This window comes from Xenia sp. Carnegie-2017, unplaced genomic scaffold, assembly GCF_021976095.1.
Source record: "Xenia sp. Carnegie-2017 unplaced genomic scaffold, XeniaSp_v1 HiC_scaffold_6, whole genome shotgun sequence".
NCBI lineage: Eukaryota > Metazoa > Cnidaria > Anthozoa > Malacalcyonacea > Xeniidae > Xenia > Xenia sp. Carnegie-2017.
In genome coordinates, this window is record NW_025813526.1 from 19862427 (window position 1) to 19889809 (window position 27383).

Here is a 27383-nt window from a genome sequence, read left to right on the forward strand (position 1 = left end):
ATGGTTGGGGGATTACAAGGAATAAATGACATGTGTGGTTAAGGAATGATAAGATTAGCGATATATGAGATGAATGGTAGGGATAATTAGGGATAAAAGGGATATTTTTGATCAGGAGAGAAAAATGAAATTCTGATCAAATCTTTATTTTCTTAAAATGTTGTATTTAACAAACTTCACCAGGAGCTCCTGACGTCGCATACATTGGTGATGGTACAGCCCATATTGATGTTGGACGAGAAACTGCTTGGCTGATATTGCCTGGAATCTAAAAATTAAATTAAATTCAAGTAGTTAAAGAAAAGTACATTCATAGCTTCCACTTTTTTACTATCCATTTCTATTTGCAAAGATTCATTTTAAACAATATCAATAGCATTCCAGCATACCTGTACAGTAATAGAGTTAAACTCAGCTTTGTCAATGTCAATTGCAAAAAGAATTGAACTTAAGCCTTAAAGAAGAAACAAGGAATGATAAAAAATCCATTATAGAAATATAAACAAGTTTATTCTTACCAGCAGCCATCATTGGTAACATACTAGATCGTTCATCATCCAATAATAATGCATCTTGCTCATAATACTGACTGAAATTAAAACAATTACACATCGTATAATTATTCTGACATCAACAGCTTACCGTTAAAAGAAAATTGCATTACTATATCGCATTATACATTGGTTATGATAATCATATAGCTTATCAAGCCAAGATTGATCTTTCTTTCTTAAATGTTACTTAAATCAAACTTACAAAAGCAATTGTTTATGCCCAATGAAGCTATGAAGATATTTCTCCAGTGATTGCTCGTTTAAACTAGACCTAAGCCATGCTTGAGCTGTCAAATAAATATCAAAATAGAAAGAAAAATGTCAGAACAAATTCATGGCATACAAAAGGTTTTACCCACAAACATTCCTGGAATCATTTAGAAACCAACAACTTGACCAACCTCTACCAACATCTGTCATTACATTATGTAAAGAATTATATGTCTTTATTTCACTAGAGCTAAGATGTTCCTTGATAAATAGCCAGAACACAGATTGACCTTCAGATCTCATTAACACCTGCCTTTAATGAACATAGAAATGATGAAAACAAATTATTTAAGAATGGCTTTTAAATTGACTGAATTGAGAGAGGAATGATGAAGATACCTTAAAGAATTTATCTTTTGTGGATTTAATGCCAAATTGAAGAACAATGTTCCATTGCTCACAAAGACAAGAGATTCTGTAATTCATCATAAATACAAAGATTATGATAAATAAGGATTATACTATGAAATAAAATGAATACAATACAATGCAATCGAAGAAATATCAAGTTCACCTGCTATCCTTCTCAGAAGCCAATTCGGTTGTACTACCAAATCGTACCTGACACTAAAGAAACGACGAGGTTCAAGTCGACCAAATCATTCGAGTAAAATCAATACAATAAAAGACGAAACGAAATTACAAGTTCCAAGTTCGAACTTTAAACTACGTACAAATATTTTAAAACTAACTTGCTTTACTCCATCCAACAAGCGATCAATAATTGCTTGCTTTGTAATATCTACACTTGCCAAGTTCAACATAATCTCCACTGAACTAACATGTAAAAAATAGTTTTATTTGTCGGACAATTAGAAAAATAATTTAAAATAATTAGGCATTAACAAAGTATGTATATACGAGTACCTTATGATCGCTTGATATCTCCACATATCAACTCTCACCACCCATGCTAGCATCAAGAAAGTTAGGAGAAAATACAAAGTGTTTTCTACATGTAAAAAATATCCACGATACACGACAGTATTATTGAAGCAGTTCACAAAAGAAGACAAATCAAAGAAATTTACCAATATGGGCAACGGAAATGATGTAAATGAAATATTTGAGGCAAATGGCAGGACGTCACAAAGAGAGGGGGAACATTGGGGGGGGTGGGGATGAGAGAGTACACACTGAGCGTCGCAAATGACACCCCCAGGGCCCACCATAATACCTCGGCAAACGAATGCATGAAAAACATGACACATGCAGTAATTTCTTAAAGTTATTTGCTGAGATAAATCAACGCTAGTAAAAAATGTTTCATTGAATTCTTATATCAAAAACCATGAACAAAGATTCCAAATTCTAAAAAACGTATGATAAAATGGAAAAATCAAAAGGTTTTTAAATTCTTTTGTCCAATTTCACTTATTGAACATCACAGAAGTAAAAAATAAAATGTTAACAAATCACAAAATTTATCAGACTAAACTATGAGTACATTGTTTTATAGTTAGTTCATGGTCAATGCTGTATGGTTAGTTCAAGGTCAATGCTGTATGGTTAGTTCATGGTCAATGCTGTATGGTTAGTTCATGGTCAATGCTGTATGGTTAGTTCATGGTCAATGCTGTATGGTTAGTTCATGGTGAATGCTGTATGGTTAGTTCATGGTCAATGCTGTATGGTTAGTTCATGGTCAATGCTGTATGGTTAGTTCATGGTCAATGCTGTATGGTTAGTTCATGGTCAATGCTGTATTACTAACAAAATTCTGTTAAACCAAATATCACATGACGTCATTGACGGTAATTACGTGTTTGTAGATGTAAATCGTCCAGGTCAGAGTAGAGTCGTGAGGAATGTTGATATTAACTGTCTCTACATATATGTTCTACATAGATGTCATTAATGTTTTATAATACCGTTTGTTGAAAGAGATCCTGACTCACTCTTCATCTTCGTTATTTAAATGTGTTTATGTAATAAAACGTGCATGGATAAAAGATTGTTGTTACTATAAGGCATGAACTATGATCACCATTTTTAACTAATATGTATGTGGTCACGTTGTTTTCATTAAATCTCTCATCCGTTGTTAAGTATGTGACATGTAAAGAAGTAAAGCAAGCATAATTTTGTTCACACGGTCGTCATATATGAAGTCTTATTTCTAAAACGTAGGTAATTTGTCGAAAGTAAAGCGAGTTTCTGAAACTATATTACTAACTTTACATAACAAGTTCGCTATTGAAGGATCTCGATAAAGTATCACCAAACATGCATGAGAAATCATATCTAAATTGATATACCAACTTTCTAACTATTGACAATAAGCTGCATGGTAAAGGAAAGCAAAACCTGTCAAAGGTATGTGAGAGGTGAAATAGCATACTTGTCTATGGAAAAAATGGGAATCTGTGAAAATTTATGTAGGGGGGGGTAGCATGTCCAATCATGCATCACCTCCCTTCTTTGCTAACGCTACTTTTGACTAAATTCTGTGTATCTAACAAAATGTTGATAGTTGTATACAACAAACCATTTCTTTTTGAAATAAGAAAATTTGAAAAATAAACAAAAGTTAAACACAGGAAGAATGTATTTACACACAGAGGAAGAACGCGACCGAATCTATTTTTTGTGAATTGTTGATTCATGCAGCACAGAGCTTTCAAAACTATACTTTTGATCATATGTTAGTTTAACAGTGATAAAGTTTACTTTCATTGCATCCTTTAATGTTATATGTATAGCGTTTTTTTATTGATCATAAGTATTTACAATTGCGTGCAGTTGATAGTTAAAATGTATTGATAATTTACAATGGGTTATTCAATAACAAAGGTCTTTTTATAATATGAACTGACTTTTGCAATAATATACATGTATGGAATTTTTGATTAGTGAAGAAAAATCGATTTTTTTCAAAATTGTGTCTTAATCATTCACATTCTAATCCTATTTTAGAAAGATGATCCCTTTATTCCTGAGTTAAAACTTGTTAAACTTTATATTATTTAGCAGTAGTCCTTTGGAATTTGACTCATTTCAATGTTATTATGTACTCTGCATAAGGCTCTTACTTATGTATTTTTATTTCAATAACAATTATTTTTAGTCAGTGATGTACACCTAGCTATAGAACTTGAATGTTCTACAGAGATGTCATTAATGTTTTATATTTTATAATATTGTGGTCGCGTTGTTTATATTAAATCTCTCATCCGTTTGTTGAGTATGTGACATGTAAAGAACTAAAGCAAGCATAAGTTTGTTCACACGGTCGTCTTACTTCTAAAACGAAAGTAATTTTAGAAAAATTAAGCGATATTTTAGAAGTGAGTATGACTAAACATGCATAAGAAATCATATCTAAATTGATATACCAACTTTCTAACTATTGACAATAAGCTGCATGGTAAAGGACAGTAAAATCTGTTCAAAAATATGGGGGAGGCAGAATAACATGAGAACAGTTCCTACATGTAGCACGCTGAATATTTCTATATAAACTATACTTGTCTATGGAAAAAAGGGGATCTGTAAAAATTTATGTAAAGGGGGGGAGCACATGTCCAATCATGCATCACCTTACTTCTTTGCTGACGCCACTTTTGACTAATCTCTGTGTGTCTAGCAAAATGTTCATAGTTGTATACAACAAACCATTTCTTTTATAAGTAAGAAAAGTTGCAAATGTTGAACACAGGAAGAATGTGTTTACACAGAGAAAGAACGTAACCGAATCTATTTTTGGGAAATGTTGATTCATGCAACATAGTGAGCTTTTAGAATTATATTTTTAATCATGTTTAACAGTTTTAAGGTTTACTTTCATTGCAACCTTTACTGTTGTATCCACAGTTTCTTTATTGATCATAAGCAAATATAATTGCGTGCAGTTGATGTTTGCAATGTATTAATAATTTACAATTGTTTATTAAATAACAAAGATTTTTATAATAAGAACTGACTTATGCAAGAATATACCTGTATGAAATTTTTCATTAATGATGGAAAAGCTCCATTCACAGTTGCGAAAATCGTGTCTTAATCATTGACATTCAAATCTTGTCTTAGATGGATGATTCTTTATTCCTGAGTTAAAACTTGTGAAACTTTATAAGATTTAGCAGTAGTCCTTTGGAATTTGACTAATCTCAATGTTATTATGAACTCTGCATGAGGTTCTTATTTATGTATTTATATTTCTATAACAATTGTTTGTAGTCAGTGATGTATACTTAGTTATATAACTAGATTGCTCTACATAGACGTCATTAATTTGTTATAATACTGTTTGTTGAAGGAGATCCTGACTCACTCTTCTTCGTTCGCTATTTAGAAGTATTTATGTGACAAAACTCACGAGGTAAAAGTTTGATCTTACAATAAGGTATGATGTATGATCACCATTTTTAAACTGATATGTATGTGGTCGCGTTCTTTATATTAAATCTCTTATCTTTGTAAAGTATTTGACATGTAAAGAACTAAAGCAAACATAATTTTGTCTACACGGTCGTCAAGTATGAAGTCTTATTTCTAAAACGTAGGTGCGTTTTCGAAAGTAAAGCGAGATTCTGAAACTATATTACTAACTTTACATAACAACTTTGCTACTGAAGCATCTCGATAATGTATGACTAAACATTCAATAGAAATCATATTTAAGTTGATACACCAACTTTCTAACTATTGACAATAAGCTGCATGGTAAAGGACAGTAAAACCTGTTCAAAAGTATGGGGGAGGCAGAATAACATGAGAACATTTCCTACATGTAGCACGCTGAATTTTTCTATATAAACTATACTTGTCTATGGGAAAAAGGGGGATCTGTAAAAATTTATGAAAGGGAGGAAGCACATGTCCAATCATGCATCACCTCCCTTCTTTGCTGACGGCACTTTTGACTAATCTCTGTGTTTCTAGCAAAATGTTCATAATTGTATACAACAAACCATTTCTTACATAAGTAAGAAAAGTTGAAAAATAAGCAAATGTTGAACACAGGAAGAATGTATTTACACAGAGAAAGAACGCAACCGAATCTATTTTTTGGGAAATAATGATTCATGGAACAAAGTGAGCTTTTAGAATTATAGTTTAGATCATGTTTAACAATTTTAAGGTTTACTTTCATTGCAACCTTTACTGTTGTATCCACAGTGTCTTTATTGATCATAAGTAAATTTAATTGCATGCAGTTGATGTTTGCCACGTATTCATAATTTACAATGGTTTATTCAATAACAAAGGTTTTTTATAATAAGAACTGACTTATGCAAGAATATACATGTATGGAATTTTTGATTAGTGAAGTGAAAAAATCGATTTAAAGTTTCAAAAATTGTGTTTTAATCATTCACATTCAAATCCTGTTTTAAAAAGGTGATACTTTATTCCTGAGATTAAACTTGTTAAACTTTATATTATTTAAAGAAGTCCTTTGGAATTTGACTCATCTCAATCTTATTATGTACTCTGCATAAGGCTCTTACTTATGTATTTTTATTTCAATAACAATTATTTTTAGTCAGTGATGTACACCTAGCTATAGAACTTGAATGTTCTACAGAGATGTCATTAATGTTTTATATTTTATAATATTGTGGTCGCGTTGTTTATATTAAATCTCTCGTCCGTTTGTTGAGTATGTGACATGTAAAGAACTAAAGCAAGCATAATTTTGTTCACACGGTCGTCTTACTTTTGAAAGAAAGTAATTTTAGAAAAATTAAGCGATATATTAGAACTACACTAACGACATAACAAATTAGCTAAAGCAGCATCTCGATTAGTATGACTAAACATGCATGAGAAATCATATCTAATTGATATACCAACTTTCTAACTAATGACTGCTGCATGGTAAAGGAAAGCAAAACCTTTCAAAGGTATGGGAGGTGAAATATACTTGTTTATGGATAAAGGGGATCTGTAAAATTTATGTAGGGGATAGCATGTCCAATCATGCATCACCTCCATTTTTTTGCCGACGCCACTTTTGACTAATCGCTGTGTGTTTAACAAAATGCTGTTAATTGTATTAAGCAAACCTTTCATTTTAAAAGTAAGAACATTTGTAAAATAAGCAAATGTTGAACACAGGAAGAATATGTTTACACAGAGTAAGACGCGACCGAATCTATTTTTGGGAAATGTTGATTCATGCAACACACTGAGCTTTTAAAATTATACTTTTAATCATGTTTAACTGTTTTAAGGTTTACTTTCATTGCAACCTTTAATGTTGTATCCACAGTTTCTTTATTGATCATAAGTATTTATAATTGCGTGCAATTGATGATTGCCATGTATTCGTAATTTAAAATGGTTTAATAAATAACAAAGGTTTTTTATAATATGAACTGACTTTTGCAATAATATACATGTATGGAATTTTTCATTAATGAAGGAAAAAATCCATTCACAGTTTCGAAAATCGTGCCTTAATCATTGGCATCCTGTTTTAGATAGACGCTTCTCTATTTCTGAGTTAAAACTTGTGAAACTTTATAAGATTTAGCAGTAGTCATTTGGAATTTGAGTAATCTCAATGTTATTATGTACTCTGCATGAGGTTCTTATTGATGTATTTTTACTTCTATAACAATTGTTTTTAGTCAGTGATGTATACTTAGTTATATAACTAGAATGTTCTAAATAGGCGTCATTAATGTTTTATAATACTGTTTGTTGAAGGAGATCCTGACTCACTCTTCACCTTCGTTCGCTATTTAAATGTGCTTTTGTAACAAAACTTACATGGATAAAAGATTGATGTAACAATAAGGTATGAATTATGATCACAATTTTTAAACTGATATGTTAAATCTGACACTTCCAATGTTTTAGTCCTCTTTGTCCCGAGTTTAACTCTTGCCTTCAAATTGTCTACAAATCACCCAATGATAGCTATGACCCTTATTAGTCTCTTTATATTACTAAATTTGCCAAATTTTATCACACAATCTTTATCTACCACCTGTGTGTTAGCTAATACTGTCTTCCCGACTTCCACAAGACTTTCGTCTGTTGTTTTAACCTCTTTTGGCATTGGCCAATCACATTTGGGACTTGACAACCACTTCGGACCCTTCCACTAAAGTTCACTTTCCTTTGATTGTGATGCCGTAAATCCCCTTGAACCTAATCCGCTGGGTTTTCTACACCCGCCAATGTTTCCAGTCATCCTTCCTGCTCAATCTTAAAATCTCGTTAACTCTATGGCGCACAAACTGTTTCCATTCTCCCCAATTACCGATCCAGCACAATGCAGTCATACTGTCCAACCAATAGTATGTACCATTAAATTGAACGTAACCTTGTAAAGCCAACTTCACTGTGTCCATCAACTGTGCTAATATTCCAGCTGACATCACTTCTAGTCTGGGAATTGTCTGCAACTTTATTGGCGTTATCCTTGTTTTCGACGTAAGCAACTCTAGGTGGTAGGCACCGTTTAGCTCTGTCACAAAATATACGACCGCACAGTATGCCTTTTGGCTGGCATCTGCGTACTCATGCAAGTAACACTTTACCTTACCAAGTAAATTACCATAGACACATCTCGCCACAACTAAATCCCTGACTCTCTCTAAATCTTCTATCCACCTTTCCCAACGTTTTTTCTTGTCACCTTCCACCTCATTATCCCATTCAGCTTTCTTAATACACAGCTCCTGAAACAATAACTTAGCAGAAACTACAACTGGACTTATAATAACTAAAGGATCGAATAATTCTGCAAGTATACTTTGTATATTTCGTTTACTTGGAATGAATGCCTTTGCTCTTTCAGTCAATTTCCAGAGGCTAAATACAAAGTGATCCTACTTACACTCCCATCCCAATCCTAGTACTTTCTCAAAACTTCCATTGATACTATTTTCCCCAACTGATGCCTTGGCATAAGTTTGCTCATCAACCACTTTTGAACTACTTAATTCTGCCCTTCTTTCCTCAAAATGCTTCTTTCTCTTTTCTATTTCTTTCAAAACATTCTCATCATTACTAGCCACTTCCTAAGCCTAAATCTTCCCGCAGCCAATCGCTTACTTGCTGACTCATACAACCTCATTACTTTCTTATTGGATTGTTCACCGGACACTAGATCCTGGACATAAAAGCTATCTTTGAGTTTTTTAACAGTGTGCTTGTTCCATCTCTATGAATGTGTCTAAATGATACTGCAGTGTCGCATTCAACAAAAATGGAGAGCAGTTAACACAAACGCTACTCTACACAATCGATATTCTAAAGGTCTCACCCTCTCATTGTTTACATCATAAACCTATAAAAGTCTTAGGCAGTTCCAGTCCAAAGTATCAACTTCTGTATTCAAAAATGCATTTTCAATATCTGCCACTAAAGCGACTCTCTTCTCTCTAAACCTTATCAAAATATGAAAGAGCAATGGTGCTGATTTGGGTCCCACATGCAAGCAGTCATTGAGCAAGGAAGCCTTGGGTGACTCTTTACATGATGCATCATAAACAACTCTTATCTTAGTTGTTTTGCTTTCTGCAAATAACTGTATGATGCGATAAATAATGTATTTTATCAGCTTGCTCCAGTTTTATCACTGGTTCTATAATACCCTTCCTCAATTGATCTTTGATTGTCTTATCATACTTGTATAGTTAAAAATATGTCCTTCTTTCCAAGGCAATTTGACACTGTATCTGTTACCATTAAACACATTAAAATCTTTTAACGATTCATGAACTTCATCTTCCTCTGCAATTCCTAAAGTTTCAAAACCTCACAAACGGTTGACATTCTTATCTAAACATAAATTTTCTGAACTTTTATGTGCAATGAAGTTTACTTGAGTGTGTTTGTTATCAAATCGTTTCTCCCTTTCATGGGGCCGGAAAACACCCAACCTAACTTAGTAGACACAGCAACTGGTTCATCTACCTGTCCCCGAACAACATTGCCTTCCTGAAACCACCAATGATAATCTGCCACATTCAAAACTTTAATATCTAAACTTCCTTATCCTTGCAAACATCTGAAAACAATAGACCCTTCAAATGGGAATAATCCATTTTTCTCAACTCTACATGTTCATTCCTAATTTGAGATATACAGTCTACACTGTATGCCTCGATGCTTACACTCTCCCCCCCCCCGTAACTGACAACAACTCTAATTGAAATACTTCTCGCAACTTACCTTTAGCCTTCTCTTCACCAAACAACTTGATTTCTATCCATTCTTTTCTACTAGCCTGAATACCTGCTCTCTGTTTAATCTTTCTATTCACAAATGACTTCTTGAATCAAACAACACTCTGACCCTAACACGTCCCTTATCTCCCTTAATGAAAGCCTGTGCTGTCTGTAATGCTACCCTACAATGTGATCCCAGAATAGAATGGTTGGTTTGAACATCGCCTGTAAGAATCCCATTGGCTTCACAAATTGACCTATGGTGGGCCCTTCTCACAGCATTACATTTATCATTACTATTACAATTCATTAATTCCTTTCTTCAAACAAATAAAACATCTTCCGTACTTGCGAATGAGTTGTTTTCTCTCAGTTACATTGGTTATTTTCTTACATTCCTCTGGATTGTGTTCCCCGAGACAATAAACGCATTTTCTTTTCGCTTTACCGTTTATTGACACCTCGTTGCAACTCTCGTGCTTCGCGTAAAGTGATGATGCTGACCCCATATGTCTTTGTCGCGACGTTTCTTGTTGTTTCTCCCCATTTTGTCTCTTGGTTTTCTCGCCGATCGGTGTGTGAGCTTCTCGAAGCTCCAACTCTTTAAGAATTGCGTTCAACGCATCTTTCATTGACCATTCCGTTAAATCGAACCTCTTGTTATTGTCAATTGAAAAGCGTCCGGCAACTACGCAATGACTTCCGGTATTACGATAGAAGTATATACGGCTTTGTCCACTCCTAAGGCCTTCAAACCCCGGTAGCTTGTCTCGCAGGTGTCGTACAACAGCCGAAGCTTGTCGATGTCTCTTTTGTCCGTTACGGGTTTTACGTTCATTAACTCCTAGATATGCGCTTTCTTGATCACATTCTTTTTCCCGTATCTTCGTTTCAACAAATCTACAGCTTCGTGATAGTTCGCTAAAGTTTAGGAAAATTCCGATATTGTCGATCTTACAGGTTCCAGTAAAAGACTCCTTAAATACGCAAACTTGCTACTTCAGCCAATCCGTCATTATTATTCACCGCACTATCAAACCAATCCAAAAACTCTTGCCATTCTTGCAGCCCTCCGCTAAATTTCTTTACTTCCACATTTAGGAGTTTTGCTTATATAACTCTGCGCGTCTCACTACTTACACTGCTGTTCAGCGTGCCATTTAATGTCGTTGTTGCCGTTTCAACTGGCACATAGCTTTAGCATTTCGTGCAAGTACGATCGACATTTCTTGTCGTTTAGTTGCAGACAGATGAGTCAAATTATCAAACGCGTTTGATATTTTGACTCATCTGTCACGAATAACAAATGTTGTTCTAACTTCCACGCACACTAGGAAATTCTGTCGATCGTACTTGTCACGAATAACAAGTACGCGCGGCAAGTTCACCAGGGTGCGGCGGGCTTTAGACTCCTTGACGATGTCGTTCACATCCAAAATTACTCTCTCGAGGTCTGCCTGTATCTCGTCCGCATCTTCAAATTCTTTTCCCAATTCTTCCGTATTTTCCTCATTGTTTTTGTTCAGCATATCGATAATCGCGTCATCAAGGATTTTCAATGTTGCGATCTTGTCGTTCAATCCATCTCGTAGTTGTCTCAGTTTGTTTCTATCGATCTCGCCGTCCGTTTCTCGTATTTTCTCTTTTAATTTACTAGCAATTTTCCTCGCTGATCCTCTATGTTCTGCGCGCACTCGTTTCTTTTTCATAAATTCATCCATTCTGCTATTGGACTAACTAACTTAAATTTCCAAAAAGATCTCCAACTAAAATATCTCCAACTCGAAGGACCACGTGTAGCAATTTTCTCCTTTGCGCGTTAGCACAAAGCAGTTATGCGTCTGCCAATTCGTTTTTGGGACTGTTTACTATCCTACTGTACGCGCAGTCGACACACAATTCTCAATTTTACTTAATATAACTGTTCCACAACACAGATAATCTTAAAACATTTGAAGCTTGTACATTCATAGTCATCGACAGAAGAACCCTGACTTTTAAAAGTACGGTATTTAAAATCTCAAATATAAAAGTTGTCAAAGGCATTTTTTAGTAAAATGATGTTTCAGTTTAAGCAACAACATCCACGCTAAAAAACTGTGGAGAAATTACCAACATCCTCCCAGTGACGTGCTGGACGGGGGCTGGGGCCGTGGCTCCCTCAGATGTTTATTTTTAGGAGGCGCTGTAAGGAATAAGGGCGTCAAATTTTAAAATTGTATTGGAGAAACGCATTTGGCATTATACGGTTAGAATGATTTCACTCCTCAAAGTCCAGGAAATGGCATTTTAGAGCTTCTTAATAAAGAATTTTCCCTGAGAGCATTTACCCTCGGACTCCCCAAACACGACTCGCACCTTGGGTTCTCGGATCAGGGTTTGGGCCCCGTTTTTAAAGTGTATATATTTAGGGCTCATTTTAGTAGCAGCTAGTACCTGACTGCCCCCCCTGGAGTGTTCCTAGCACGCAACTGATCCCCCTCGTATTAAACAAAATAATTCAAAATACCTGTTAACCCAACATAACTTTGTCGAACCAATTAAAATTTGCTCGCAAAGTGTCTTAATTTGACGGCCACCATATATTTTCTGTGTCAAAAAAATGTGTTAAATTTTACTTTTCTTACATGACATACATCACGGAGAAGCCACTGGCTGACTCTTAAATTTAAGCTTCGTTTAACGGCTCAGGTATTTCATTTTCAATGGGAAATGTTGCACTTTGCCCCAGATTACGCTACGTTAATGTGACTTATATAAATCAATGGCCACGTGGTAAGTTCCTTTCCCATAAACCAATATTAAACGTTCATCCCCATGAATTACTTTCGTTGGCTTTCTCAACTCTTCATAGTCCGATAAATAGTCATGTTCACACTTCATATGCTAAGTGGCACCAGAATTAATTATCCAATCAAATCTATTCTCTTTTTATTTGTGATAAACGCCACCTAATCAATTTTTTCTTTATCATCTTTTTTAGCACAATGTACTGACTTTTTTCCTTTGTAGTGGAAGAAACAGATTAAATTGTTCTTTTTTGTAGACAATAAGTGTAAAATGTCCTCGTGAGTGACATATTCATTTATAAGAATGCTGGTGTTCATTTTTGTTTTTGCTGTAGTCTTTTTTTCCTTTCACCTTAAATGATCAGTGAGCAGCGTGAGTCTTTTCATCTTTTTTGGTATTTAGTATTAGATCTGCATCATTCAGTAACATTCCTTTAACGTTTTGCATCTTTGTATATTTTGCTGTCAAAATTCTCAGAAGGAAAAAAGTTTTTGTGTTTCGCAAGTTAGTCGCCTCCCCGGTATGAATCTGCGAAAAGTCTCACGAAATTTACAACGCAAAGTGTCCTAGGTTTAAAGAACATAAGTATCACAGTTCGCTACGATATTCAACTAGATTACCCTTGAAAAAAATGAAACTTTTCTTAACATGCCCTGCGCTATTATCTCATTGGTTAACAGTAATCAATTTTACTTCACGTCACGTGACCTGAATTATTATGATGGTTTATTTTCCAACATGTACTAGTAACAAGGTTATGTAAAATAAACCCGTAGCATTGGTCAATTCAAGACAAGGTTATTTTATTATTGTAAATTATCTCTAGAAACAAGTCTTTCCACTTTTTGCTGAAGGAACTATTTCGCTTCTCACTTTCTAAACCATACCGCTTTTTTCTTTACTAAGTCCACTTTGATCAACAATCACCTGACATATTAGACATATTGGTGTTTTGAGATGGGTGCTTTTTCTTTGCTGTTTTAATTCATACAAAACAAGTTAAATTAAATTGTCTAATTTTGAATGCCACGCATGTCAGTTAAGGTATGTAAGTTAAAGTGTGAATTAACGTGTCAAGTAACAATCAACTGATGTATAGAAACACCGTCAAATACAGAGGTATCTCTAGCATTTCTAACTTGGATTTTCGCCATTACAAACGATATTTGACATCGACGATGCAAAAACATAAAAATCTAGCACCAGCAATGTCTGTCTTGTAACAAGTCACATGTACTATCCAGTAAAATATCATGTTGTTTTTAATGTTTTGTTGAAAAGCTGCTATAATTGGCAAAAGCTGTAGCATTATCGCTGCCATTTAGTAGTTGTCTATGTCTCAATTTGTATTAATAGCATGCTTTTGGTGAAGTTGAATTTAAAAACGAATAAATAAGTTTGATTTCATCATGTGTATCCTCGACTTTAACGAAGAGTGATATATGATGTAGGTTGAACTTTCAAAATTGATGATTTTAACTGTCTTGTTGATACATCATGTTCTTTTTTAGATGGAATCAAGAGAAAGTAGAAATCTACTTTACATTCAGCAAATAATCAATGTGGTACAAACGGAACTTGCTCAATTTTTCATCAAAGAATGGAACTCTCGTTACAAATTAACACATGGCGAATGGGACGATACCAAAAATAGTGGCAAAAAATTTTGCACTTTAGAATCCGGTAGGAAGTTGGATAAAACACTAAAGTTAAAATATCAAGATGGAGACACAAGTAAATGGGACTGCACAACATTATTCGATGCTATACTTTTTTCAAAATCGATTAGCGGACATCTTGATAAAAACACAAAGGATGCTGTTCATGCACTTCGTTGTGAAAGAAACAAGTACGCACATTGGTATGAAAGCGAATACTCAGATGATGATTTTGATGATATAGTCAATATCATTGAAAAATCATTTCAAGATTTGAAATTTTCTCTCGATGAAATCAATAAAATAAAAATCATCGTAACAGTTTTAATTCGTTCCAAGTGCTTCCTTCAAAACCTAATCATTTTTCGTTGAACGCACTGAATTACAAGATAAAATCATAAACGATCTTGAAAATTAAGGAATGATAACAATAACGAACTGACATATTTCTACATCACTGGTAATCCTGGCAGTGGTAAATCTCAACTGGCGAGTCAGGTTTGTGAAAAAATATCGTGTGATTGGGAAAATAGAACTTCGTTTGTAATGACTCTCGATGGGAAGAATGTGGAATCTCTTTTAAAATCTTACTGTGACCTTGGATACCGCTTAAACTGTAACAAGTTTATGGTTGAAAAATTTAAAGATGAAAATGTTTCCGCCAAAGAGAAAGTCAAGAACCTTCGATCGTTAGTATCTGCTCGATTGAAATTCTGGCAAAATTGGTTAATTATTGTCGACAACGTTGTGCAACTGAGCGAAATTTCTTCGTTACTACCACAAGTAGGTGATCATATGTGGAAAAATGGACAACTAATAATAACCGTTCAGAATACAGATGCCGTACCTCACGATGAATTGTCCAGCAAACAGATTTCTATCAGTAGTGGAATGAATGACAGAGAATGTTGCCAATTGTTGAATTCTTACACTAAAGATGAAAATGCTGATGATCAATTGTTGAATGAAGTATCGCACGCATTAGATCGTCAACCGCTGGCTTTGGCTGCTACTGGTTATTATGTCAGTCGTGTAAACAAAGAAAACTGCTCATTTACTTGGAGACAATATTTAAAGAAAATATCTTTAGAAGAAGAAAAGATGGACGCCACTTTTGTTAAATTTAACTCGGTATATCCGAGAAGTATGTTACAAGCTTCACTTTTAGCTGTGAAACAAAGTGCAGAAGAATCCTCAATATTGGCACTGGTTATTAGCTTTTTTTCTATGATATCATTTGATCCTTTACCACGAGAAATTATGGTTTATTATGTTCAACAAAATGATCCCAAACAAGCTGAGGGAGATATATGTCTTTGTTTAGACGAATGCTCATTGTTCTTGCATTCAGAAAATGACATTAGTCTACATCGCATTGTTCACAAAGCAATTATTGTTTATCAATCTGAACATTTAAATGAAGAACATGAAATGGAAACTAACGTTGATCAAATATATAAAGCACTTTACATGTTTAAAGAGAGAGACGACGAAATCAAATTAATGCCACATCTTGAAAAAATTGTTCAATTATTAAAGACCAACAAGACAAAAATCAACATGAACACTTTACAAGTTTTCCAATATTTTGTTGACAAATTAAGACATTTTGGAAAATACCATCTTGCTCTTGAACTATTGGATAAATTTAAATCTGAAGAATCTAGTTGTGACAAAGCTTGGTATTTTACAGAGATCGGTATTTTACACGATTACACGGGGGAATATGGCAAAGCTATAAATTATCATGAAAAAGCTCTGGAAATTCGAAAACAATCGTTAGGTGCAAATCATGTTGATGTCGCTGCGTCTTTAAACAATCTTGGTAATGTGTTTTATAAAACTGGAAACTACGACAAAGCTATAGAGTTTAACGAAAAAGCTCTGGAAATTCAAAAACAATCGTTAGGTCCAAATCATGTTGATGTCGCTGCGTCTTTAAACAATCTTGGTAATGTGTATTATGAAACTGGAAACTACGACAAAGCTATAGAGCTTCATGAAAAGGCTCTGGAAATTCGAAAACAATCGTTAGGTCCAAATCATGTTGATGTTGCTACGTCTTTAAACAATTATGGTGATGTGTATAATAAAACTGGAAACTACGACAAAGCTATAGAATTTTATGAAAAAGCTCTGGAAATTCGAAAACAATCGTTAGGTCCAAATCATGATCATGTCGCAAACTCTTTAAACAATCTTGGTAGTGTGTATTATCATACTAGAAACTACGATAAAGCTAAAGAGTTTCACGAAAAAGCTCTGGAAATTCAAAAACAATCGTTAGGTCCAAATCATGTTGATGTCGCTACATATTTAAACAATCTTGGCAGTGTGTATTCTGAAACTGGAAACTACGACAAAGCTATAGAGGTTCACGAAGAAGCTCTAAAAATTCGAAAACAATCGTTAGGTCCAAATCATGTTGATGTCGCTAACTCTTTAAACAATCTTGGTAGTGTGTATGATAATACTAGAAACTACGACAAAGCTAAAGAATTTCACGAAAAAGCTCTGGAAATTCAAAAACAATCGTTAGGTCCAAATCATGTTGATGTCGCTACGTCTTTAAACAATCTTGGTAGTGTGTATTATTATACTGGAAACTACGACAAAGCTATAGAGTTTTACGAAAAGCTCTGGAAATTCGAAACAATCGTTAGGTCCAAATCATGTTGATGTCGCTACCTCTTTAAACAATCTTGGTAGTGTGTATTATAATACTAGAAACTACGACAAAGCTAAAGAGTTTCACGAAAAAGCTCTGGAAATTCGAAAACAATCGTTAGGTCCAAATCATGTTGATGTCGCTCTTTAAACAATCTTGGTAGTGTATTTATAATAAACTACGACAAAGCTAAAGAGTTTAAAAAGCTCTGAAATTCAAAACAATCGTTAGGTCCAAATCATGTTGATGTCGCTACCTCTTTAAACAATCTTGGTAATGTGTTTAATAAAACTGGAAACTACGACAAAGCTAAAGAGTTTCACGAAAAAGCTCTGGAAATTCGAAAACAATCGTTAGGTCCAAATCATGTTGATGTCGCTATCTAAACAATCTTGGTAGTGTGTATTATAAACTAGAAACTACGACAAAGCTAAAGAGTTTCACGAAAAAGCTCTGGAAATTCGAAAACAATCGTTAGGTCCAAATCATGTTGATGTCGCTACCTCTTTAAACAATCTTGGTAGTGTGTATTATAATACTAGAAACTACGACAAAGCTAAAGAGTTTCACGAAAAAGCTCTGGAAATTCAAAAACAATCGTTAGGTCCAAATCATGTTGATGTCGCTACCTCTTTAAACAATCTTGGTAGTGTGTATAATGATACTGGAAACTACGACAAAGCTATAGAATATTATGAAAAAGCTCTAGAAATTCAAAAGCAATCCTTAGGTCCAAATCATGTTGATGTCGCTACATATTTAAACAATCTTGGTAGTGTGTATTATAAAACTGGAAACTACGACAAAGCTAAAGAGTTTCACGAAAAAGCTCTGGAAATTCGAAAACAATCGTTAGGTCCAAATCATGTTGATGTCGCTACCTCTTTAAACAATCTTGGTAAGGTGTATTATAATACTAGAAACTACGATAAAGTTAAAGAGTTTCTCGAAAAAGGTCTGGAAATTCAAAAACAATCGTTAGGTCCAAATCATGTTGATGTCGCTACCTCTTTAAACAATCTTGGCAGTGTGTATTATAAAACTGGAAACTACGACAAAGCTATAGAATTTTATGAAAAAGCTCTGGCACTTCTAAAACAATCGTTAGGTCCAAATCATGTTGATGTCGCTACCTCTTTAAACAATCTTGGCAGTGTGTATTATAAAACTGGAAACTACGACAAAGCTATAGAATTTTATGAAAAAGCTCTGGCAATTCTAAAACAATCGTTAGGTCCAAATCATGTTGATGTCGCTGCGTCTTTAAACAATCTTAGTTTATTGTTTAAAAAACTGGAAACTACGACAAAGCTATAGAGTTTTACAAAAAAGCTAAGGAAACTCGCATAAAAACGTTACAAAATAGTCAGGTTGATGACGATAAGTCTTTTGAAAAATCTATGTTTGTTGTATTATGAAACTCGGGAATATGACAAAGCTTTACAGTAACACTTTGGTAGCTACGTGTTTCAAAGAAAATTGTGCCTTCTAAATTATGTTAAGCCTATTTTTAACATATAGACTGTAGGAGCAAGGCTTTCACCTGCCAAGTCAGCTCCCCTCTCCCTCAGAAGGTATTTTTGGTAGTGAATATAACGTTTTCAATTTGCATTTTATGAGGTAAAATGAACCTTAATTGTCCTAGGCTATATATACTTTCACTGATATCTTGTCAATAAACTTACTCTAGAGTTGGAATCATCCTAAGTAAAACTTAGAACTACCCATGCCCTGAATCTGACATTCTTCTCTTGACTTTATTTCTAAAGTAATTTGCTTTTATGTTATAACCTAGTAGTAATTTTTATTGTATGATTCACAAACATACTAAAGTATATTAAATGTTAAATTTTGTTAAATACTATCTGTTAGTTGTTCATATTCTTTGATACATTCAGTAATTTTTACCCAGCTCCATAAGCCTATGACCATATTCCAGGTTCCTATAATTTCCAAGGGGTTCACCATTCTAATACAAACCATGGAATATTTTGCCATCATCAAAGCATCGTAAGCAATCATTGGTGCATCATGACCACTGGACCTGCTCCAACCTGCATAACTGACAGATTTATAAAAAGCATCACGTTCAGGTATGTTATAATTCACTGGAAACTTTGGTTCGCTGGTTCCATTCATTAATCCCGTAGTTCAAGATATGACTCCCAACTATTTTTAAAGTAGCCCCAAGATTTCTTGTTTTCTTCTACATCACGACCAACCTTCTCAATGTATTCCCAAACTTTGGGTAAAACACTTAAAAGTCCTGCTCCCCATTTTTTTGGAGCCATCTTCTGTATAGCATAGGCTGTAAATAAAGCTGCAGTAACAGCCCCTAGATAACCTATAATTAAAATCATTATCTTTAAAGATTGCTAATTTTAGGTCACTTACATTATGATGACCATATTTACATAATAGCGGCATTTTGTTATGGATCATGGATTCAATGGCTGTAGTAGTGAAGATATTAAAGCAAAACAGCAATGGCTATTCAAACAGTTTTTAGAAGACAGAAATTTGGAAGTGTGGAAAATCGATAAAAGGGATGGATCAAAGATATGGTCATTTAAAGTGAGCAATGTTAGATGGATGGAGACATTTGAGATGTGGTTCTAGAAAATGATGGATTGCATAGACTTATGCAAACCTAAGGTCAACCTTCTTTTATTTCATTTATAAATTGATATTAGATAAAAGGATATGAAACATTCATGGTAATGGCTTGATCAAGTAAGTAATCAAAGGAAGAGTTGAAGATAAAACATCTAAGAAAAGCAAAAGGATTGAAAAGCTAAATTACTATAAAGGTTTGTTAAAATGAAAAGAAATGCAGATAACAGGAAAACCTAGCAAACTTTATACTAAGCAACACTTGTTGATAGACAAAACAATAGACATTAGTGACTTGATAATTGATACATGATCTGAAATCGTTGCTTTATTATGAAAGGTGAATACCTGTGGGGTGATTATGAGTCATCCTTCCACTTTCAACAGCAATTTCAATTAACATTTCAATTTGATCTTCACAAGGAAACATCAAACCTATACACATGGATCTCATAGCTGCACATCCTCCACCTCGTTCATTAAATGGTATAATGTATCTTTTTTCCTCAAGAGGTCGTAACATGAAACATGCCTTTGTTGTGGTCTGCCCAGGAGCTCTTTCCCATATATCCTCAGCACATGTCTTCTTGTACTTTGTAGCCATAATGCTCAATAACTCTTCCGTTGTTGTCCATTCAGAAACCAACGCTTATGCTGTAGCAATGTGTAGTACAGTGTCGTCACTAACCTCCATCCTTTAATGTCAATTTTATCAAGTTCTCCGAGTTTTTCTAGTTCGTCATGAATTTGAGTACCACTGTAACAGAATTCCCACAAACCATTCTTATAACCTAGAGCATCCCCCACTCCACTGAGAACCATAACTGCTTCGTATTTCTCGGATAATTCGACCGTATTTTCAAGAGCCATTTTTAATATGTTTACTTCACCGTAGTTTAATGAATTTTTATGAAACACAGGGAAAGTACTAAGCTTCCCTCAACTTAGTCAATGTTTGATCGTGAGAATACCGCATTACTTCATGTTATCCTATTTTGTTAAATACTCGATGGTAAGCGCGCTCGCACCTGTCTCGGGCAAATCGAAAGTATGTTTTTTAATCGAAAGTATGTTTTTTTTCTAAAGAAACAAATTATGATATTAATGTAAAGTTACAAAACATGACCAAAGTTGCAATTTGGCTGGCTACATAACTTTCAGTGGAACGAGAGTTGAGTGTGAGCTTATTCACAGAAGTTAAAATTCTCAGTAAGTTTGAAATTCAGTTAGATCGTTGCATAATTAAATATGCTGTTCAAAGCAACATTACAATAGTACTTCCATAGAAAGTGAATGCGATCTTTTTTCTTTTCGCTATTCTGAAGCAGTAAACACCACGATGCAAAACAATTAAATGTTTTTCATTCTTTAACTGAAGAACAAGTGAAATTGCTATGTACTTGCCAACAATTTTCGTTTCAACCCATTCAACTTTCATTAATGCAGCAAACCCATCCAGCAGAAAATCCCACCTCTCATCTTCTTTGCATTTCTGAATAGATGATAATCATATTATGAAACTGGTAGCTTGCTTGCAGCCTGACTGTTACTAAGGAAGAAAATTTAGGCTGCAAACATGCTATGAAAGTGGTAGAGAACATAGAGACACAGTTATTTCACAGCAAACCTCTTTTTTACATTGGTGGTCAATTGAGACAAACCTCCAACAGTGATTCTAGTGGCTGCTCCACAAATTGTTACATAGGATATGCTCTGAGCATACACTACACATTCTAAATATATTATAGTTCTTTTGTCCAAATTATTTATTCCCTGTTTTCCCCATAAAATCAACCAATACAACCACTTTGGTGGTAACTAATATTTCTAAAAGCAGAATCACTTGATATGAAAACAATGCTTTATCAAAGAAATTATCATTTACTTTAAAGAAAGATACCTATGCATACCTTTCCTGTAAACTTTCAGTTGATATGTTCATGCAAAAAATAAACAGGAAAGGTTCAAGACGAACCAAGAGCATTCTGTCACACAAAAACACTACAATGTTTGAAGTGGCGTCCAGCCAAACCATTAATGAAAATTAATGGTAGATTCACTTTAACATTTATATGAGAAGCATAAGATTATCTTCAAAGTCGATAAATCATTGTAGGTATTTAATATTTTAACCCAATGGAAAAAACCAATCTGTATGCATGTGAAACCAAAGATAAGAAACATTCCAGAATTGATTGCATTCTAATTGTATAAGCCTTTGCCATCCATACCAAGAAATAGCACCCAATGAAACAAATGTAACTTAATTACGTAAATGTTTCATTGGTTTCAAATATGGTTTGAAACATTAATCTAATAGAGGGGATATATGTTTGTAGACATAAATAAATTTGAACACATACTTTTGTTGATATGACTGTGGTAATAAATGTAAATTAATATGAATTTGTGCAACTACAAACAAACAATAAAAAGAACACTTTAAAAACTCTTACCGCATCATCCCTTTGTGTGGTTTCTTTCCTCTTCACATTACTGTAAAAGAACTCATTTGAGCGTCTGAATTTCTTCATGAATTGACACATTTACCAGGTGTAATCCAAAAATACCGCTACTAACAAAAACCAGTATCACTGCCAGTACTGTGTTCGTGAATTACAAAGTTAGACCATAATTAGTCTAAGTACCATTCTCTCAGCCAGACTTCTCAGATAGATATTTACGAGTACTGAGTGAGCCCTGTTGATCGCTTGCATTCGAACTTTTGATGTTGCAAACTCTAAAAAACATACATATACGAAGAAATATTGTTCTCATACAGGAAATTTTAAAATTGTACTAAATTAACGCCCTGAAATTTCTCTTTTAAGTTGCACCAGTTGTATTTGCGGTTATACATGCCACTTTACGGCAGAAACTTACCACATGTTGCATTTACGCCATGTTCTAATAACAAAAACCATGACCAGCCGACAATTTAAAGAAATATAGTACAAAACAAATTCCGAAGAAGCAAGACATCTTGAGATTGCAAAATATGCATCAAAACAAGACGAGAAGTGAACTGAAAACTTTCGACTTTATTTCAAAGTCATCCTCGGACAGAATGATATTTAAAACCATACATACACATATTTACAACGCATGAAATGAGTAAACGGAAGTAAGCAATAGAAATAATAACAAATTTTAATAACAAATTTGGCGCGATTCTCATTACTTCAAGTAAGTGAAAGTCAAAAGGAGTCTACAAGAATGTCAATATCGACATAAGATGGCGTCTACTTCCACTGGTAAAACACCTAAAGGAATCTTAAAACAGACTAATTCTTTGGAGGATCAGAGGTACATTAATAACTTCTATAAATTTATATTTTTCGCTAAAATGGGAAATGAATACGGTGATGTAGATTTGATTATTTCTGTGAAAATGTTTAAACTAAGTCAAAGTCAACGACTCTTAAGTTCTTAAGTATCTTTACACATTGTCTGTCTTTGAAACTGACGAAACAGACTTTCATAAAAGTATTTGACTATCAGCCGTGTACGCAAATCTTTGTCATAAAACACAGTGATCTGTTTTGAAATAAATTTGAATTGGATTACATAGCGAAATTAAATGAAAGTAATTAGCAAAATGTCAACTAAACACTTAACAACCGATTTTAATACTTTGAAAATATTCATTTGTCAACAAAACATGCAAGGCGAACATCTTTTATTTTCTTATTTCCGACTTCCAACTACAAGATGTAAAAAAACAACAAGTTAACAACCCATTGAAATCAATCGAAGTTTAAAGTTTGCATGATTCTGCAGTATTTATTCAGAAATTTCAAGGAATTTCAGGTTTGTTAGCCACAGTTTGTACGTATACCTTTTATATAAATTTTCCTGTTTGGTCAATGATTAAACTGTGTGAGTTTCACTACAGCAAGATCGAACATTAAATACTCTTTGTTCTGTATTTAAAAAAATATCCACTTTATTATTTTACTTATTTAACATATAGAAATAAAATTTATTTTTAAGTTGTCAGAGGCAATGGTATGATCTATGAGATTTGCTGCTTTTCAAATCAAAGCTTTGCAGTTTTTGATAAACCAAATTGTTCACTGTCATCATAGCAGTGATCACCACATTCACTAGTGTGTAGTGCTGTTTGAGAAGGATTAGTCCAAGAACTCTTACCTTTGTTTATAGTGTGGAGGTGCATTTTGATGAAATGAACATTTTACAAACATACCACCCAGCAAACAAAGATTATGGTCACATGAAGATAAATGAACCGCCAACGCCTTACAGTTATTCTTGTGAAGATTCTGATACTGAGTCCAATGAAAAACTAGATCCAAAAAAGTTGGCAGAAAAGTAAATTATTGAAAGCTTTGTGTTTCCAGTTTACTTTCTCCTTTTTCATTTTTTTTTTCCATCATTGGTATGAACATGAGAGCAAATACTGTTGTTTCTTTATAGAATGCAAAATGTTGTCTAAACATGAATCGTATGACAGAAATGAAAGCAGTTCTGATGAAGATATGGATCTGACAGAAGAAGAAAGAAGTGAGTTAATGACACGAGCTTTAAATTTGAATTCAAAATGAAATGAACCAATCAACAAAAACTCACATGCATCATAACATCATTTTTTATACATAAAATCTCATTGTAAATCTTTACATTTTATTATACATATACACAAATAAGGAATTTGGTCATGATAGATAACATTTTACCCTCCAGGCATAATAGTATCTTTACTCTAAAGAAAATTTATAACTCATCAGTATTTAAACAAAGTAATGGAAGAAATATCACATGGTTCTTAGGGGCTGTTAACATGAGCTCTAAAGGGCAAGCCCTCTCTGTTGGCCTGTATTTTACCTCTCTTTACATGAATTCTAGCCCTACATGCTAGAGCTCGGTTTGAACAGCGATAAATCAGACAATGCCAAAATACATGGATGTTGATGAAATGATAGTTTGCTGGACATTTTTTAAATGTTCTAATTTTTTTATACATGCTGTAAAGCACAATATCTCCTTTTTAAGACCTTAGTCTTCAATCTATATTTATACAAGAACAATTTACCTGTAACCAACAGATGCCACCTTTTCTTCTTCTTCATTATCTTCAGCAATGAAAGGATTTGGTTTATCAAACTTCTCCTTTTCCTCTGAGCGTTTTAAGACTTGCTGCGAGAAATTTTGGTTTATAAAAGTTGCTTCAGACCAAGGTTTCAAGAGTTTATGCTTTTCTCTGCATTATCATCTATAGGTGTTTCCACAGCTGTTTCATTAACAGTCAAAAGATCTAAAAACGTAGATCAATAATAAAAACAGCTTGTTGTTTCTTAAATTATCAATTAAAACAAAAATTTACAAACCAAATGCTGATTCATCTCTCATGTCAAAAACAGTTTTGAGCCAACACGCTAAAATCACATGAAATAAATACTTAATTTATAGTTATAAATATCACTAATAGTATATTGATAATTCTCACAAAAATTCTATCCATACATGTGCTATAATGTCCCAAGAGTACACAGATCTTGTGCAGGTCATCAATGTAGATATAATGGTGTCTGTAGCAAACACATTTCCTTTCATTAAAATCTGGTAAAATCAAAGTAAATTGAACAATTAAATTTTTCAATAAAGTAAATATTTTTATATTTTGTTCCTACAATTCATTTGTAACATGCATGTGCTTATAATTCTTGGTTATTATTGGTGGTTAATAACTGGTCATGATTGGTGGTTAATAACTGGTCATGATTGGTGGTTAATAACTGGTCATGATTGGTGGTTAATAACTGGTCATGATTGGTGGTTAATAGCTTGTCATGATTGGCGTTAATAACTGGTCATGATTGGTGGTTAATAACTGGTCATGATTGGTGGTTAATAACTGGTCATGATTGGTGGTTAATAACTGGTCATGATTGGTGGTTAATAATTGGTCATGATTGGTGGTTAATAACTGGTCATGATTGGTGGTTAATAATTGGTCATGATTGGTGGTTAATAACTGGTCATGATTGGTGGTTAATAATTGGTCATGATTGGTGGTTAATAATTGGTCATGATTGGTGGTTAATAATTGGTCATGATTGGTGGTTAATAATTGGTCATGATTGGTGGTTAATAATTGGTCATGATTGGTGGTTAATAACTGGTCATGATTGGTGGTTAACATTGGTGGTTATCATTATGAAGGTTATCCAAACCATTTAATTCAATGAAAGCAAGTAAAGTTTTCTTACATTTCTGATAACAGGATCATCAGTCGTTGTGACTTTATGGAAAATCCTGTTTTGCAAGGCAAGTGGGACTTTATTCTTAATGTTGACACGATCATAAGCCTTGTCATAATATTCCAGTTCACCACATTTTACCCTATTTAACAAAGCACAGAAATAGAGAGATCATCATAAACACATAAAAACAAGATATTCATTAGTATCTATTCAGAATAGATGTTAAAATTGCTTTCATTTGTTTAGCAAATTCAAAGAAGGTTTTATACAACAATGAATTCTCATACAACATACAAATCATCTGGATCAAGAACATTTGGTAGACTCAATTTTGATAATCTTGGAAAATCCATTTCTTCAATAACCTTCCACTCTTCCCGAACCATCACAGATGCATTACGTATCCTCTGAGGAGTCTACATATAAGTTAAACATATAGATATAAAATTACAGTATATCCATAAGTGTACCAGTCATGTTACTATATATTTATTATGTATCCTCTGAGGAGTCTACATATAAGTTAAATATATAGATATAAAATTACAGTATATCCATAAGTGTACCAGTCATGTTACTACATATTTATTATGTATCCTCTGAGGAGTCTACATATAAGTTAAATATATAGATATAAAATTACAGTATATCCATAAGTGTACCAATCATGTTACTATATATTTATTATGTATCCTCTGAGGAGTCTACATTTAAGTTAAATATATAGATATAAAATTACAATATATCCATAAGTGTACAGTCACGTTACTACATATTTATTATGTATCCTCCGAGGTGTTCATGGTTGAGGTACATCCGTTTGTGTACCATAATATCTTATGCAAGTCGCATAATTACTACAAATTTATAATGTATCCTTTGGAGTTCAAAGTTTACATACATGTAACACACTATCACAATTCTTTTGTTCACTTTCTTCACTGAGGTTGCACCTTAAAACTTACCCTCCCTCCCCTCCCTCAACTAAGTTTATTACAAACCTGATTTCTTCATTCTTGCCAGTTGTTTCTGTTGGCAAATTGTTTCTGCAATTTACGATGGAGTCTGTTGTCACGAGTCTTCAGCAAATTCTGCATCCCAGCTTGTTGACGTTGCATTTGATTTTATCATTCGATTATTTCAAAAATAAAAAAATTTTATGTTAATGTTGTTCATATGAGAATGAGTGATTTAGATGAAGAAATTTACAAATATAATAAAGAAGTGATTATATTTTGAGACTTAAAAGTATAGAAAAATTTTCTATTGTAGGGCAATTCCACGACATAGACAAACAAAAAGAAAATCTTTTAAAAATATCAATACATAGTTATAGATAATGACCTCAAGTGGATAGAAATTGAGCTTGGCTTAAAACATCAATTCTGAGAATTTGTAGGCATGTAAACAGGCTTTTCTCGAATTGTGTCCAAAAGGCTTTGTGGTCGACTTCAGGTTGCGCGTAAACAGGCTTT

At 33.7% G+C, this 27383-nt stretch overlaps 5 long non-coding RNA genes across 6 annotated transcripts; 2 read left to right on the forward strand and 3 right to left on the reverse strand.

The window, feature by feature from the left end:
• Positions 1–179: 179 nt before the first annotated feature.
• LOC124457900 lies at positions 180–1182 on the reverse strand. The gene is made up of 5 exons (XR_006952863.1): positions 1164–1182; positions 757–841; positions 519–589; positions 390–454; positions 180–268 (listed from the first exon to the last, which is right to left on the reverse strand). It is a non-coding gene; the product is annotated as an uncharacterized LOC124457900 (long non-coding RNA).
• Positions 1183–4815: 3633 nt separating this feature from the next.
• On the forward strand, positions 4816–7560 carry LOC124457915. The gene is made up of 2 exons (XR_006952882.1): positions 4816–5169; positions 7482–7560. It is a non-coding gene; the product is annotated as an uncharacterized LOC124457915 (long non-coding RNA).
• Positions 7561–13297: 5737 nt separating this feature from the next.
• Positions 13298–24135, forward strand: LOC124457907. Its single transcript, XR_006952873.1, has 4 exons — positions 13298–13308; positions 22882–22990; positions 23849–24016; positions 24122–24135. It is a non-coding gene; the product is annotated as an uncharacterized LOC124457907 (long non-coding RNA).
• LOC124457906 lies at positions 19216–20208 on the reverse strand. Its single transcript, XR_006952872.1, has 2 exons — positions 20033–20208; positions 19216–19415 (listed from the first exon to the last, which is right to left on the reverse strand). It is a non-coding gene; the product is annotated as an uncharacterized LOC124457906 (long non-coding RNA).
• On the reverse strand, positions 20718–22733 carry LOC124457910. Of its 2 annotated transcripts, XR_006952877.1 has the most exons (3): positions 22568–22733; positions 22141–22424; positions 20718–21176 (listed from the first exon to the last, which is right to left on the reverse strand). It is a non-coding gene; the product is annotated as an uncharacterized LOC124457910 (long non-coding RNA). The 2 variants fall into 2 exon arrangements; XR_006952876.1 differs by having other exon boundaries at positions 22141–22649.
• Positions 24136–27383: the final 3248 nt, after the last annotated feature.